Below are 16,891 nucleotides of genomic sequence, written 5' to 3'. Positions count from 1 at the left end.
AAACTACAATCTCGCAAGACCCGGTCAAGCTATCATCTTCTTTTTTATTTTATGTCATCCTTTTTAAAGTTAGAATTTTTATTTTACTGCCACTATCCATTGTGCTTCTGAATAGTAGGAACAAGCTGCTGTAATTTTTCTATTTAAGCTTTCCTAGATTATGAATAAAGCAAGTATCATTTTGCAGCAAATCTTTGTTGTAATTCTAGCCCTAAATAGAAATTAATTAACTTTCAATTCTTCTTGGTTATGACTAGGACCTAACATAATCTTGCTTATTGATTTTTCTCTGGTCATTCCTGTATAGTATTTTGTTGATGTGAGTTCTATAAAGTTAATGTATAGTATTTTGTGTATTATTTTTGTATATTATTTTACAAATGGCCACAGTTTGGAGTAATTATTATTGGTACTGAAGGTACTGAAGGGTGAGGAAACCAGTAAGTTTGAATAAAAAACCCATATATAATACATTTATACACGCATGCAAATATATGTAAGTACATACATTTACATGTTTTCTACATATGCATTCATATGTGTGGACATGCATGTAGTTATATGTATAATGTATATATTTTATGTGTATTAATATGTTTGCATCTGTGTATATATCATTGCATCAAGACATGTGTTTTGATTGAAAAAAAAAATAAAAGTTGTTTATATAGTAGGAAGCTTTGTATAGATGAGGAATAAGTTAACTAGTCTTATTTTATAACCCATTTGAACTCAGTTGGTTTTTTATTGCAAGGTATATAGTTAATTCACATATTTTATTTTCTTTTAATGCTTTGATTTCAACAAGCATGACCTCATTCCAACAATGGTTTTTAATGGCTTCATTATATAATATAGGTTCCTTACCTTGGTATGTAGTAAAAATAAAGGATTTGTGTGTGTAATTTATATTTTATAAGAAAGGACATTAGAAATAGAATGTGGTGCATATAATTTTGAATTAATGTTGGACTTCAGACCATATGAATAATAATCTTGTAAGTGAGTAGGCTGTTTTATAAACCTATTAGATCTTTTAGGTGCTAAAGTGGGTGGTACATTGACATGATTTTTAAAATCAATATGTTCATATTCAAATATAGGATTATTATAATAAGAAAAAGAAGAGTCAAGGGAACTACCAAAAGTGGTTAGTTAAATTGAGTTTCATGACCTCCATCATCCTGTGAATCTCTGGACCTGAATATAAGGTTCAATAAAAGAGCAATATAAGGTAAAACAAAATCATTTGTGAATCTTATGAATCATTAATATAAGGTAAGACCAAATCATCAATACACTGATATTTAATTGATTGACACTTAAACCACTTTTCGACTTGGATTTGTATCCAATTGGATATCCATTTTTTTTATAAACACCTACCAATTGAATGACCTGACAATCCTCAGAATGTATGTAGAGACCCGAAACTTAAAGGAAAATAAATTCATAAATTTAATGTAGAAGCGATTAATAGAGTTATGATTTACATTCCTTACACAATAATTTTGAATACCCAATAGGGCTACGGGAATATCCCTTCTAAAAGACAAATGAAAATTAAAGTAATAAAACAAGAATCGAATAACTAAACATTCCAGAACAACTTTCACTAGCACTTGAAGGGAGTCCGGATAGTGAACTACTCACAACCTTCTTGCTGGTCTGGATCTGAATCTTAGTCTTTTTTATCTGAAATAATTAGTGAAATGGTGAGTTACACTAACCTAGTAAGAATATCACACTAATCAAAGATACGACAAACTAAATATTAGTAAAAAAAAATCAGAAAAATAACTAATGGAGCCCTTACTTTATTTAAATATATTTAAAACTTAAAGACATTTGTTTAATACTTATCATAACGAGTTTTTCAAAGACAACCTGTGAAGACCCATATCCAGATCACTTTTCACTTTCACGCATAAGAGAACGAGAACCAATAGTTTTTCTTTCTTACCTGCTTACTGGTACATTTGCGGGTCAGTAGGGGGTGTCCCCCTTACTCGTGAACCCAACATCCAATTTTACAATTGACCAGTCGTCCCTATACCCCGTTTGATAATGAGCGCCAAACATTCCATCGCCTCGATTTCCTATTTGGTATAAGGGTGAACCATATCTCCCAAATCTTTTCAGTAAGGGACTTTCCAATCCTGTTCGACTGAGGTAACATTCACGGTAGGATTCTTTATGTACCGGGCCCATTCGCCCTTTTCTTGGGTAACCAGCAAGTCTTTCACATATAGATTTTGATCAACAAACAACCAATAAACTCATACTAATATCTCATATCATATTCACATATCAATTAAACTATATTCATACTTACGGTATATAACTAAAATAAACAGATAAGTTGATAAGACTATTTTACTATAAATTAAAAAACTGTACTACACGAAAATCAAGTAAGTAGGACACTACAGGAAAATAAACAGGAAATCAAAACAATTGTGAACTAACTAGTTTCGCTTCCACTAGTAACCTGTAATTATTTTTAAAATTTTTTAATTTTTCAAAAACTACATAATTATACATCGTTAAGCCTCAATTTACCGTAATAGAGAATAGGATGATGGATCCTTTCCGAATCAATGTTTTGAGATATTGAGTTATCTCCTACGCCTCCTAATGGGTACTGGGTCCCCTAAATTTTTCTTGTAGAATTCAAAACACTCGTCACATACCTAAAAATACTCCAAAAATCTAAAATCGCTGTCCAAAACTCATTCCGGCCAAATTTTAGGATTCCGGCACAGCGACACTGCTATGTTTCGGCACTGGCTACGCTGCCCACGGCGACAGTTTACTTCGGCCTCACCAGTTTTAGTAAGTTTCGGTCGGTTTTGGCCGTATTCCTGTAAAAAAAACACGTTGGAGGCCTCAGTTGATCGAGAAATCACAAGAAAATCAAACCTACCGGCGGGAGGACCTCTGGGTGCGACGGCTCTACTAGTCCTCCTTCGCCGCTGAGGTTATTTATTCGGCTACCCTGCACAGAAAAAAACGGTGAACACAATGATAAAAAAATCACGTGAAACGGGAATCAGGAAGGGGCTCATCGGAGGGATTTAAGGGTTTTAGCCAGACGGCTCCATCGAATTTTATCTGCAGTTTTCAGCTCACTTGCCATCCTTTTTGCTCTGATTTGGCCACAGGGGTACTCGAAATCGAATTCGAAACGAGTAGGGGGAATTTTAACCTTTTTTAACAGTCGGCAACGGCTTCGATGCAGTAACTCTACTGGTACTCCTTCACGGTTGAGGTTCTTTCTTCGGCTACCATACACAGAAAAGTACAGTGAATACAATGATCGAAAAATTATGTGAAATAAAAATTGGAAAGGAGCTCATCGGAGGGAATTTTGGATTTTAGCCACGATGTCTCCGCCATCCCTCTTGCACTGATTTGACCACATGGGTACTCAGAATCAAATTTTGAGCGGCTAGGAAAATTTTTTACCTTTTCTGGCGGTCGGCGATCGACTTCCTTCTCAAACGTCTGGTTCTTCTTCTCTGGGGAGGGCTGACGGCTAGAGTTTAGGTTTCTATGTGATATCAAGTATTTGTAACCATCTCACGTTGATTTAGGCAGTCCATCATGATCGATCCCGTCTATCCAATCGCGCATAAAGAGGAAAAAAATATGGACCGTACATTGCGATTGATCTCGACCGTCCGATCGTGCCTAAGGAAGAAACGAATATGGGTTGTCCAAGCGCGCAGGATCGATCCTGGATTGTCTAATCGTAGGGCACGTGGATTGCCAGTGTGGCACCGACATCAGTGCGTTCCAGTTCGTCGAGGTTGCTGATTGGGTGGTCTTGTGTGGTCGAATTTTTTTATTTGTACTTTAACCCCCCTATTTCTAATTTTTCTTTCAAAAACATCATCAGAACCCAAATTTTCACTCTTTGTCCCAAAATTATTTTCAATCTCGTCCCTAATTCATTTTTTCTCAAAATTCTACTTAAATAAAAATAAAATAAATTAATCAAAAATTAATAATTAAAAAATAAAAATTTTATCTCTGGTCGTTCTTCAGGCCCGGGTATTACAACTCTCCCTCCCTTAAAAAAATTTAGTCCCTCAAATTGGTCACTCTCTCACTCAGTCGAACAACTGGGGGTACTAGGACCTAAAGCTTGATTCCAGTTCCCAAGTGGCCTCTTCCTGCGTATGGTTATGCCATAGGACCTTGATGAATGGAATTTCTCAATTGTGGAGTACCCTACTCTTTTGGTCTACAATACCTATCGATACCTCCTCATAAGATATATCTTCCTAGAGTAAAAGGGGCTCGTGGGACAGGATATGTGAGAGGTCCGGGTTTTACTTGCGTAGCATAGATATGTGGAGCACATTATGAACCCTAGATAGCTATAGAGGTAGTGTCAATCTGTAGGTAATCGTACCAATTCAGTTTAAGATCTCAAATAGTCTGATGAACCGGGAATTTAATTTTTTCCTCTTACCAAACATACTGATCCCTTTGAAATGAGTGACCTTAAGAAACACCTAGTCACTTTTCTCAAATTCCAAATCCCTCATCTTAGAGTCCGCATAACTTTTCTACTTACTCTGAGCTGTTTGGATGTTCTTCCTGATCTTAACTGTCTTGGTTGTAGTCTCCTCCATAAGATTTGGGCTGAATAATTTTCTATCACCCACCTCTTCCCAACAGATCGGTGATCTGCATGGGCAGCCATACAATGCCTCATACGGAGCCATGCTGATACTTGCCTGGTAGCTGTTATTGTAGGCAAACTCTATTAGAGGTAAGTGATCATCCCAATGGCCCCTAAAGTCTAGAACACAAGTCAAAGCATATCTTCTAGTGTAAAAATCATCCTCTCTAATTGTCTATCAGTTTGAGGGTGGAATGCGGTACTAAAGGATAGTTTCGTTCCCATAACTTGCTGAAAACTAGACCAAAATCGAGAAGTGAACTTGGGATCTCTATCGGATACTACTGACACTAGAACTTTATGTAAGTTAATTATCCCTCGGATATACATTCTTGCTACCTTATCCAAGGGATCAGTCATCTTGATAGGTAAGAAGTGAGAAGACTTGGTGAGTCGATCTGCAGTTACCCAAATGGAATCATGTCCTGAGCGTCCCTTAGGCAACCCTGTTATGAAATCCATTGTTATATGTTCCCACTTCCACTTCAAGATCGGTAATGACTAAAGTAACCTGTATGAGCATTGATACTCTGCCTTAACCTGTTGGCATACTAGACACTTAAAAACAAAGTTAGTTACCTCTCTTTTTATCCCGCTCTACCAAAATTGGGGTCGTACACTTTGATACATGTTAGTACTTCGGGATGTATGGCGAACTTGGAGCTGTGAGCCTCTATCATAATGTCCATTTTTAGTTTACTATCATCTGAAACACACACCTTATCCTAAAACCTAAGCAATCTATCGGCAGAGACTCAAAATTCTGGATGTACTCCCTATTCTGCATCTTTCTTGAGGGCGGCTATGGTAGAATTGGTTAATTGGACTTTTTTTATTATCTGGATCAATTCAGGTTATACAGTCAAGTGGGCCAAGCATACAACTCTCTTTAAGTCCTGAATTCATATCTATTGTGTGGCCCCTGTCACCCTACATTCAGAAACCATTATATGAGCTAACATACCTACACTTTTTCTGCTGACCGCGTATGCTACTATATTGCCCTTACTCGAGTGATACAAGATATTACAATCATAATACTTGAGGAGCTCTATGTAATTCCTCTGATGCATGTTCAGATCTTTCTGAGCAAATATATGCTTCAAGCTCTTATAGTCAGTAAAAATGTCAAAAGTGTCCCCATACAAGTAGAAGCACCATGTCTTCAAGGTGTGGATAATGGCGGTAAGTTTTAAATCGTGGGTGGGGTAATTTTTCTCATGACTCTTCAACTGTCTGGATCCATAGGCTATGACCTTATCATGCTGCAATAGAACACAACCCAACTCCAGGTAGGAGGCATTATTATACACTATATATCTACCTGTCCCACTCAGAAAGGCCAACACGGGTGCAGTAGTCAACTGCTTCTTGAGTTCTGTAAAGCTTCTTTTGCAGTCCACGTTTCATTCAAACTTAACGTTCTTCTTTGTAAGCCAGATCAAATGAGCAGTTAGGCTAGAAAATCCTTCTACAAACCTGCAGTAATAACCTGCTATTCCCAGAAAGTTACGAACTTCCTTAAATGATGTCAAATTGTTCCATCCAAGCAGTACCTCAACTTTTTTGAGGTTCACCGATACTCCATCCCTTGATATGATGTGTCTTAGAAAGGTAGTCTGCTCGAGTCAGAACCCACACTTGTTCAATTTTACATATAGTTTCTTCTCACTAAGAACCTACAAAACCTGAGTCAGATGGTGAGTGTGGTTCTCTCTGCTCTTTGAATAGACCAGGATATTATCGATAAACACAATGACAAACTGATCTAAGAATTATTTGAAAATCCTGTTCATCAAGTCCATAAAAATGGCTGGTATATTGGTTAGTCCAAAGGGCATAACTAGAAACTCATAATATCCGTACCTGGTTCTGAAACCTGTCTTTGGGAATGTCCTCTGCCCTGATCTTTACCTGGTAGTAACCCAAACGCAAATATATTTTAGAGAAGACCTGGTCACCCTACAATTGGTCAAAAAGCTCATCAATTATGGGGAGAGGGTACTTGTTCTTGATTGTAACTTGGTTCAATCCCCTGTAGTCAAAACACGATTGTAACATCCCATCTCTTGTCCTTGCAAATATGACTCCAGCATCCCAAAGAGATACGTTATGTCAGATGAACCCACTATCTTGCAATTCATTGATCTGTTTCTTCAATTCTTCCATCTCAACACAGGTCATGCGATAAGGGACAACAAAGATAGGTTGGGTGCTAGATTGAAGATCTATGATGAACTCAACTTCTTTGTCTATTGGTAGTCCTAGTAGTTCATCAGAAAATACATTCAGAAAGTTTAAACTACCAAGATCTCTTGAATGCAAACTTCTTTCTTAGGTTTGCCTAATGTAGAAAAGACAACAGAGTTAAAGCACTATATAATAAGGAATTACTATGGGGAAATAACATTTAAAATTTTCATTAACTTGTAAATGGCTTTCGTTAGAAGGGTTGAATACAAGTTTCTTATGAAAATAATCTAAAGTGGCGTGGTATGTCGCAAACCAGTTCATTCCCCAGATTACATTAAAGTTTCCCGTGTCAATCTCTATCAGGTCCACACTCAATTTCTTACCTGCTATGTCTATGATACAAGTTTTATATATAACATTTCCTAGTAGTGTCCTACTTCCAGGAGTAGATACAAACAAAATAAAATCAAGCCTTTCCGGTGATATATTTAAATTTTGTGTAAAAGTGTATGAGACAAATGAATGTGAAGCACCAGTATCAATCAAAATATGTGCAAAGTGATTACAGATAGTGTATATACTTTGTATAATGTCTGGGTTGGCTTTACTATCCTACTGAGTTAGGTTGTAAACTCTGCCCTAGATAGGAGATCTGGCCTAGTTTTGATTCCGCATGCACTCTCTCGCGTAATGTTGGGCACTCCAACATATGTGACAAGTATTATTGAGACGATAGCAGGGTCGGTCCTCATTATCCTTACCATAGTGCTGGCAAGTCCTATCGCATCTTGTTATTGGAGCCTGAGTCACTAGGCTAAGCCTCTTGTTCTACTGAACCGGTGCAGTGAGTGCTAGTCTGCAGTGTGAAACTGGGGGTCTAAGATTTCCCACTATTAGAGAAAAGATACGAAAGTTCTTCTCCACTAGTTATGCCTTGGCCAGAACGGCTGAGTAGGTACTAACCTCAAATACGTACATCTGCTATCTGATCTCAAGGCGGAGGCCCCACTCGAACTTCTTTACCTTCTGGCCTTCATCCATCATGCTCTTAAGGGAATATTGTCCCAACTCTAGGAACCTTCGGGCATACTATGACACAGTCATCTCACCCTGGACTAGGTGTGCAAACTCTATCTCCTTCAAATGTTGGAGGTGCTCTGAGAGGTACTCTGCATTGAAGGTCATTAGAAATTATTCCCAAATGACTGGACCGGGCAAAGTGGCCTATCTCTTCCACAAGCATGTAGGTGACAAGTATAACCTTCTATTCGGGAACCACCCCAAAAGTCGCAAAGGTTTTATCTATCTCAGCTAACCAATACTCAGCCTCTTCAAAAGATCATGCACCTACAAAGGTAGATGATTTAGTCTTTTGTACCTTTCAGTATAGTCTGGGTCCATCATGGGTGAAATTGGGTCCCGTAGAAGAGGAACTGGATTATGATGACGAGGGACCTAGTGGCCTTGTAGTGGTGCTGGATGATACAGTAGAGGCACCGGGTTGTACTATGGCGATACTGGATGATGTAGTGGAGGCATTAGATTGTATTGTAGTGGTACCGAATGGTACAGTGGAGGAGCAGGGTTGTACCGGGGAGGCTCCAAATCTTCTCACTACAAGGGTGGCTCAAATTGTGGCAGCGATGAAGGGTAGGCAGCTCCCTCCTTTCCTTTGGGGCCTGCTGGGCAGAGATGAGTCTCTCCAACATCTCAAAGAGTCGATCAACATCCTCTCAAAGTGAGCCATCCTGAGCTGTTCAATTTAATGGGGATCTTCCTCTCCTCATTTTCTTGTACCTACATTTCACAAGAAAATGTTGAATGATAGTTTGTATTTGGTATTTTTAAGTCTTTACGCAAGGAATGGTTCCGATGAATGCGGTTCTGATACTAACTGTAGAGGTCTGAAACTTAAAGGAAAATAAATTTATAAATTAAATGCGGAAGTGATTAATAGAGTTCGGGTTTACATTCCTTACACAATAATTTTGAATACCCAATAGGGCTAAGGGAATATCTCTTCTAAAAGACAAACAAAAATTAAAGAAATAAAACGAGAAGCGAATAATTAAGCATCTTAGGACAACCTTCACTAGCACTTGAAGGGAGTTCGGATAGTGAACTGCTCACAACCCTCTTGTTGATCAGGATTTGGATCTTGATCCTCTTTATATGAAACAACTAATGAAAGGTGAGCTACACTAGCCCAGTAAGAATATCACATAAATTACAGATACAAAAAACTGATGATTGATAAAAAATATCATAAAAATAACTCATGGAGCCCTTTCTTTTTTTAAATATATTTAAAATTTGAAGACATTTATTTAATACTTACCATAACGAGTTTTTCAAAAACAACCTATGAAGACCCATATCCATGCCACTTTTCACTTTCATGCATAAGAAAATGAGAAATAATAACTTTCCTTTCTTACCTGTTTACTAGTACCCCTGGGGGTCCATAGGGGACCCCCTTTACTCATGAATCCAATATTTAATTTTACAATTGACCAACCATCCCCATACCCGTCCGGTATAGGCACTAAACGTTCCATCACCTCGATACCTCATCCGGTATGAGGGTGAATCATATCTCTCAAACTTTTCCAATAAGGGACTTTCAGACCCATCCGACTGAGGTAACGTTCATGATAAGATTCCTTATGTACCGGGCCTGTCCACTCTTTCCCTGCATAACCAGAAAGTCTTTCACATATAGATTTTCATCAATAAACAACTAACAAACTCATACCAATATCTCATATCAGATTCACAGACAATTAAACTACATTCATGCTGATGGTATATAACCAAAATAACCAGATAAGTAGATAAGACTATTGAATTATAAATTAAGAACATGTACTATACGGAAATCAAGCAAGTAGGACAGTATAGGAAAATAAACAGGAAATCAAGACAATTGTGAACTAACCAGTTCTGGTTCCATTAGTAACTTGAAATTATTTTTAAAATTTTCTAATTTTTTTAAGAATACAAAATTATACATCGTTAAGGCCTCAATTTATCGTAACGGAGAATAAGGTGAGGGATCCTTACTCGGATAAGTATTTCGAGACATTGAGCTGTCTCCTACGCCTCTTAACGGGTACCGAATTCTCTGAATTTTTCTTGTAGAATTCAAAACACTCGTTACGTACTTAAAAATACCCCAAAAAATCCAAAATCAGTGTCCAAAATTCATTTTGGTAAATTTTGGGGTTCTGGCACGGCGCCACCGTCGTGTTCCAGCGCCAGCTCTGCCACCCACGACGGTGGTTCACCTTAGCTTGATCGATTTTGGTCAATTTTGGCCGGTTTTTGTCGTATCCCTGGAGAAAAACACGTTAAGGGCCTCGGTTAGCAGGGAAATCACAAGAAAACTGAACCTACCGGCGGGGGGAGGGGGGACCTCCGGGTGCGGCAGCTCCGCTGGTACTCCTTCACGACTGAGGTTCTTTCTTCGGCTACCCTGTATAGAAAAGGATGGTGAACATAATGATCGAAAAATTATGAGAAACGAGAATAAAAAAGAGGCTCATCGGAGGAATTTTGGGGTTTTAGCCACGATGTCTCTACCATTCATCTTGCTTCGATTTGGCCACAGGGGTACTTGAAATCAAATTCCGAGCAGGTAGGGAGAATTTTTACCTTTTTTGGCGGTGGTGGTAGCTCCGATGCAGTGGCAGTTGGTGGTCAGCCTCATTCTCTGGCGTCTGGTTCTTCTTTTCCGACAGGGGCTGGCAGCTAGGGTTCAGGTTCCTGTGTAATGTGAAGTATTTATAACCATTCCGCGTTGATCTAAGTCGTCCATTGCAATCGATCTCATCTGTTCGATTGCGCCTAAGGAAGAAATGAATATGGCCCGTTCATCGTGATTGATCTCGATCATCTGATCACGCCTAACGAAGAAATGAATCTGGGTCATCCACGCACATGTGATCGATCCTGGGCTGTCCGATCACGGGGCATGCGATTCGCCAGCGTTGCCTTCTGTGTGGCACCGACATCAACACGCCTTGCCACACGACGCACTCCGGTTTGTCAAGGCTGTTGATTGGGCGGTCCTACATGGCTGAACTTTTTCTATTTGCATTTTGACCTTCTATTTCTAATTTTTCTTTCAAAAACATACTTAGAACCCAAATTTTCACCCCTTGTTTCCAAAATTATTTTTAATCTCGTCCTTAATTCATTTTTTTCTCAAAATTTCACTTAAATAAAAATAAAATAAATTAATTAATTAATTTAAATTAATAATTAAAAAATAAAAACTTTATCTCGGGTCATTCTTCGAGCTTGGGTATTACAATGTACAAATTGGTTTCATAACATTACCACCTCAAGAGTCTTTCTACTATTCCTAAATTGTTTTGTATACTAGTTTTAGCTATTTAGAACTGTTGATGTCTTGTAATTTGTTATGATATTTTGTTATTATTTTGGCTATATTTAATTATTAAATTAGTTATTATTCTATTAAAATTTTTAATATTAGTTATTATCAATTGATTATTGTAATGTCAAAAATTAATGTTAAGTGATATAAAAATAATAATAAAATATGGTTAGATTATATAAATACCATCATATCTAAAATAAAACATAGTACTATAGATTTGTCTTAAGTTATAACATGTACCCTTATTATATTTGATGTTGGTCCATTTAGGTTACATTTCGAATAAATTTAAAATTAATATTAAACTTATTTATTAATTGACACTTATTTTAGTAAAAAATTATGTACAAATTAAATTTATATGAAATTGATTCAATAAAAATTTGATTTAAATTGACACTTATTTTAATTAAAAAAATTGTTTTAAATTAGGAAAAGAAATATTAATTTTGGAAGTTTTAGGATTTGATTAATCATAGGTTGTACATGAGCCATTAATATGAAATTAAATCTAAGAAATAACTATTACCTACCTATTAACTAATGTTGAAAGCAAAGAGGAAACATTATTTTTAGGTAACTGACTAAAATAAAAGAGTTGATGCTAGTGTTTTTTAATGCATATCACTATTAAGGATTTTCAAAGAACTTAATTAGAAATACAAAAAGGGCATTGAATGAAGGAGACACTTAGATCTAAATAAATTAAGTCAAATTAGTGAATTAAGGATAAAACACTCCATCACGGACCACATCCCGTCTTATAGGGTAATGACTGGAGCATATTTCTTTAAGTCATATAGACTCGAGTTAAGTAAAATAGCTTAAATTTATTAATAATAAAAGAATCGCATAAGTATTACATCCGTTAAATATAAAACATAAACATATGTACGAGACTCTAAATTTCCTTATTTACATTACTAAACAAAAATAAGAAATAGTAACCTTAATATCAGAGTCTACGCTTTAGAGATTTCCTCCATATCATCGCTCACTTTGCAGTAGTATCTTCTGTATCTACAGGGTGGTAGGAGGGGTGAGAAAAATATCCTAATAAGCAATATTATGAAATTACAACATAGTACATGCAATATATAGTTTCTTTACACACAACAGAACATATATCATATAATATTTTCAAAACAAATACGAATAAGAAGACGAAAGCACAAATCATAAAACAAATGCATGTTGTATACTTCATCACTATTATGAAGGATCAATCAGTTACTATACATTATGCATAGTCATAGATACTTATCACTGGTTTTTCATGTACCCGAACACGGAATGACATACATGAGTACCTTGAAACACTACTACTCCGCGAACACGGAATGGTTAGGGTATGCATATCAAACTGTTTCTCCATACACCTAAATACATAACGATTATGTAAGGATACACACTTATTACTTCACCAATATACCCGAACATGGAATGGTTATGTACGGCCATATTGAAGCCTAGCATAATGTAGGTGCTTTCGAATAACTTCTTTCCATAATGAGTGATGCACACATATCAAAATCACATTTTGAAAATACGAAGTTAAATAACATTTATAACGAAGTAAAACTTTAACAAATACTTACTTAATAAATACGGAAGACAAATTAAACATGTACACATGTTTATACTAAAAATACGTAAAATACTTCAAAATTACATAGGCTATGAATTCATAATATCCACTTACCTTAGGTCCTTAGCAGTCGTAGTCTTAATTCCAGCAGAGTTCCAGCTTAATTTATAACTTTTTTCTCTAAATATTCGGCAAAGTTTCGAGATGATTTTTAGTCACTTTCTTGACTCAAAAATATCAAACACAATACTCAAAAATTAATCCCAAATATCAAAGAGAAATAGAATTTCAAAACTTAATAAAAAGCTTACATTTCTAACGGTTTATAGCTTCCTTTTGATTGTGAGCCCTATTCTTTTTTTCTTCCTCTTTCTCTACTATCATAAATTTAGTAGAGTTTTCTCAAGATTTTTATCTAAAATCTCAAAATCCTCTCAAATATCACACACTTCGTACTCCTCTTCTTCATTCACCTCTATGCTTCTTACTATTCTTTTTATTCGGAATGTCTCTTCTTCCCTTCTCCTATCCCCTATTTATAGGAGTGGGGAGCCATGAGAGAAAAGTTGCCACCATTCCGTCTTATTATTTCATCTAAAAGTTATCACCATTTATCATCTCACTTCACTTAAAAGGTTACCACTCTTCATATGTCATTTTACCTAAAATGCCTTTTAACATGTCACTTTATCTAAAAGATTACTACTTTTTACATGTCGTTTTATCTAAAATACTTTTTTAAATGTCACTTCATCTAAAAGTTATCATTTTTCGTTATAGCATTTTGTCTAATAGTTATCACTTTTCATTATACCACTTCATTTAAAATATTCTCACCTTTTCTCATGCCTCTTCATGCTTATTCTAGCTCCTTCATCTTTATCCATCCCTTTTTTTGTTTGACTCTACACTATATTTTTAACTTAATTATATATTTTCAAACACATAAAAAGCTAAATTAAATATATCAAATATAAGAAATTAACTTAGAAGTATTTCCAAGTTATTACAACAAGTACTACCAAAAAAATGTCATTTCTCTGAAATCAAAGAATATATTTTGAAAATATAATTCTTAATAAATTTTTAAATAAAAGATATAACTATAAAATAATGTATAGAAAAGACTTTCAAGATATAAAAAGATTATTTTTGTTTAAATCGAGAAAATATATTACTTTTTTCAATGTTTATGTGTCTTAGCATATATGAATAATCTACCTTGTTTTATGAATTGTAAGGTGCATCTTCTTTTTACCCCTTAAATAATGTTAAAATAGTTCCCCTTATTTTATTAATGTTAACATATTAATTACAAACCCTTTAAGCAAAAATAGATTTTTCAAAATTTTTTAAAAATGGTAATGATTAAAGATTTTTGGATATGCAATTCTATTTATTTGAAGATTTTTACATTTGAAATAATGTGAAAAGTAAATATTTTTAGCTATAAAAATAATTATATCAATTATTTTATAAAAAAATTTAAAAGATTCGAAAAAATTATTTTCATATAAATTTGAAGAATAGATTTGCTTTTTTTTTTCCCATATAGATGTTTCTTGGCAAATATGAACAGTCCATCATGTTTTATAAATTGCAAAGTGCATCTTCTGTATACCCTCTAAATAATGTTAAAATATTCCCTCTTATTTTTATTAATGTTAACATATTAATTACTTACCATCTAAACAAAGATAGATTTTTCAAAAAATTTTAAAAATGGTAATGATTGAAGATTTTTGGATATGCAATTCTATTTATTTGAAGATTTTTACATTTGAAATAATATGGGAAGTAAAATATTTTTAGCTGTAAAATAATCGTAACAAATAATTTACAAAAAAATACCTTAAAGGTCCAAAAATATTATTTTCATCTAAATTCGAAGAATAGATTTACTTTCTTTCCATATATATGTTTTTTTGGCATATATGAATAGTTAATCCTGTTTTAAAATTGCAAGGTGCATCTTCTCTTTATCTTCTAAATAATGTTGAAACAGTCTACTTTATTTTTATCAATGTTAACATATTAATTACAAATCCTCTAAGAAAAAATAGATTTTTTAAAATTTTAAAAAAAAGATAATGATTGAAAATTTTTGGATATGCAATTCTATTTATTTGAAGATTTTTACATATAATATGAAAAGTAAAATATTTTTAGCTATAAAAATAATTATAACAATTAAATTACAAAAAATACCTTAATGATCCAAAAAGATTATTTTCATCCAAATTCGAAGAATAAATTTACTTTCTTTCCATATATATATTTATTGGCATATATGAATGGCCCACCCTATTTTATAAATTGCAAGGTGCATTTTCTCTTTACCCTCTAAATAATATTAAAATAGTCCCCTTTATTTTTATCAGTGTTAACATATTAATTACAAACGCTCTAATCATAGATAGATTTTTCAAAATGTTTATAAAATAGTAATATTGAAAATTTTTAGATATGCAATTCTATTTGTCTGAAGATTTTTATATTTAAAATAATATAAAAAATAAAATATCTTTATCTATAAAAATAATAAAAAAATAACTTACAAAAAAATACTTTAAGGACCCAAAAAAAATTATTTTCATCTAAATTTAAAGAATATATTTACTTTCTTTCCGTATATATGATTATTGACATATATGAATGGTATATCCTGTTTTATAAATTGTAAGGTGCATTGTCTCTTTATCCATTGAGCTTTGATAAGATTGTTTTCTTAAAAATATTTAGAGAAATACTCGATACAAATTATAGTTTATGACATGGCAAAAAAATCCTACACCCAGTTCTTGGCTCTTGTCCTTATTTTTTTAGGTTTGTCCAATATCTATTCATATTAGAATTAAATGAATTGGGATGTCTTTAAAATATAAATAACAACTTAAAATAACATTTTCCTCATATACACTTGTATGTTTTATAATCAATATTCAAGTAAAAGATATTTAATAAATTATTTCATATCTAACAATTTTTGAAATTAATGCATTATGTACATAATCTAAGTGGTACTAATATTCATTTTCTAAGTTAAATTATAGTAGATACAATTATATGTTCAAAATAATTAATATATTTTTTTCAAATTTATTGCAGTTCTTTTTACTATTCCTTTAGCGAACAGACAAAATAGATGTCAGGTAGTATTAGATCCTAATGATTGCATTCTTACAAATTGTAGAAAACAATGCTTAGAGCAACATAGTGGAAACGAGCTGTCACCAACCACACCTCGTCTTATAAGGTAATGACCGGAGCATATTTCTATAAATCATATACACTCAAGTTAAGTAAAATAACTTAACTTTATTAATAATAAAAGAGTCGCAGAAGTGTTACATCCCTTAAATATAAAACATAAATATATGTATGCGACTCTAAATTTCCTTACTTACATTAATAAACAAAATACGAAACAGTAACCTTAATATCAAAGTTTAGGCTTCAGAGATTTTCTCTATATCACCGCTTACTCTGCTGCAGTATCTTCTATATCTGGAGGGTGATAGGAGGGGTGAGATAAACTATCCTAATGAGAAATATTATGAAATCACAATATAGTACATGTAATATATAGTTTCTTTACATACAAAAGAACATATATCATATAATCTTTCCAAAATAAATACGAATCAGAAGACGAAAGTACAAATCATAAAACAGATGCATGTTGTATACTTCATCACTATTATGAAGGATCAATTAGTTACCATACATTATGCATAGGCAAAAATACTTATCACTAGTTTTTTACACACCCAAACACGGAACGGCATACATGAGTACTTTGAAACACTACTACCCCCCGATCACAAAACGGTTAAGGCATGCATATCAAACTGTTTCCCCATACATCCGAACATGGAACGATTATATAAGGGTACACATTTATTACTTCGCCAATACACCCGAACATGGAATGGTTATGTACGACCAGATTGAAGCCTAGCATAATGCAAATGCTTTCGGATAACTTCTTTCCATAATGAGTGATGCACAC

Source organism: Carica papaya, chromosome 8, assembly GCF_054855325.1.
Source record: "Carica papaya isolate Zhongbai chromosome 8, ASM5485532v1, whole genome shotgun sequence".
Classification (NCBI taxonomy): domain Eukaryota; kingdom Viridiplantae; phylum Streptophyta; class Magnoliopsida; order Brassicales; family Caricaceae; genus Carica; species Carica papaya.
This window is presented reverse-complemented; position numbering follows the sequence as displayed.